Here is a 1,218-nt window from a genome sequence, read left to right as displayed (position 1 = left end):
GAATGCGTCACGGTCAGGAATGGTAATGTATGTATGTATATAACTGCGGTTGTGTGTGTGTGTGTGTGTGTGTGTGTGTGTGTGTGTGTGTGTGTCTCCCAGCTGAGGTTATCGCTGGATGAGAGTGAATTTCGTGCACACAAGTCGTATACATGTTGCAACCTACCCTCACGCTGACTATGGTTGAAAGTGGCATTTTTTGCGTCATTGCGACACATCTAAACGTAAGGGTATGCTCGCTATATTCTGGTGGCCACACATACATGTCTATAGAGACGTTATGATGTACTGAAATACGTCATTCCTTCTCATGTGTATTACTAAGTTAGATACAGATCGTACTTCGTGTATAATGAACTTCTCTCTGTCTCTCTCTCTCTCTCTCTCTCTCTCTCTCTCTCTCTCTCTCTCTCTCTCTCTCTCTCTCTCTCTCTCTCTCTCTCTCTCCAACAGTTGGCTGTGGAGGAAAGCGAACATGCACTCGTTTTTTACATATTGGAGATGAACCTGTGACATTCACTTGGCTGAAAATGAATATTATTTACCCCCCCCCCCCCACCCACCAGTAAAAAATAATGTATGTTGAACACACACTCTCTCTTCTTACTGTTATATGACTCATGGATGAGGACACTATATGCAGGCATGTAACTTTATCCAGTTAACACTCTAGTTACAGGCACTGTAGTGATCATAGACCTGTGTATGTGTATGTGTGTGTGTGTGTGTGTGTGTATGTGTGTATGTGTATGTGTGTGTGTGTGTGTAGCAGGGGCAGTCATGTTTCCCACATGCCAGTTTCCATCAACTCATTGCCCCGCCTCGTCTGATCATCATCATATTTAATCTGGGCATCGCAATCATTGACTGAAGTCTGTTGATATTTCCACATGAGGAGGAGGAGGAGGAGGTGGTGTTGGTGCACCGATGTCTTCCAGGCAAGTCCTCACAGGCTGGAGGCGAGGGGAACCCTGTGTGCTTCTCCTTTTCCCGCTTTCGGAGCGAGCGCTCTCGGTGCGAAGTCATTTTTTCGAGTTGCCAGGTTCCGAACGCATGCGAGCGACAGAGTTTCACAACGCATGAGAACACACATAGGTTCCGGACGCATGCGAGCGCTTCATGACTCATGCGAACGCAGGCTTAGAGCGCATGTGAACGCAGGCTTAGAGCGCATGTAAACGCAGGCTTAGAGCGCATGTAAACGCAGGTTCAGACTGC

General features: G+C 47.0%; 1 protein-coding gene across 2 annotated transcripts in view; it reads right to left on the bottom strand.

Moving 5' to 3' along the window:
• Nucleotides 1-367: 367 nt before the first annotated feature.
• LOC139754809 (glutamate receptor ionotropic, delta-2-like) overlaps nt 368-1,218 on the bottom strand; it is a 39,941-nt gene continuing 39,090 nt past the window's right edge. For both annotated transcript variants that reach the window (XM_071672657.1, XM_071672648.1), the window contains one exon: nt 368-1,218. This exon is cut by the window's right edge and continues 1,126 nt beyond it. The gene's annotated coding sequence lies outside the window, so the exon portion shown is untranslated.

Source organism: Panulirus ornatus, chromosome 2, assembly GCF_036320965.1.
Source record: "Panulirus ornatus isolate Po-2019 chromosome 2, ASM3632096v1, whole genome shotgun sequence".
NCBI classification, from domain to species: Eukaryota; Metazoa; Arthropoda; class Malacostraca; order Decapoda; family Palinuridae; genus Panulirus; species Panulirus ornatus.
The sequence above is the reverse complement of the archived record's forward strand: the minus strand, read 5'-3'. Positions and strand labels throughout refer to the sequence as shown.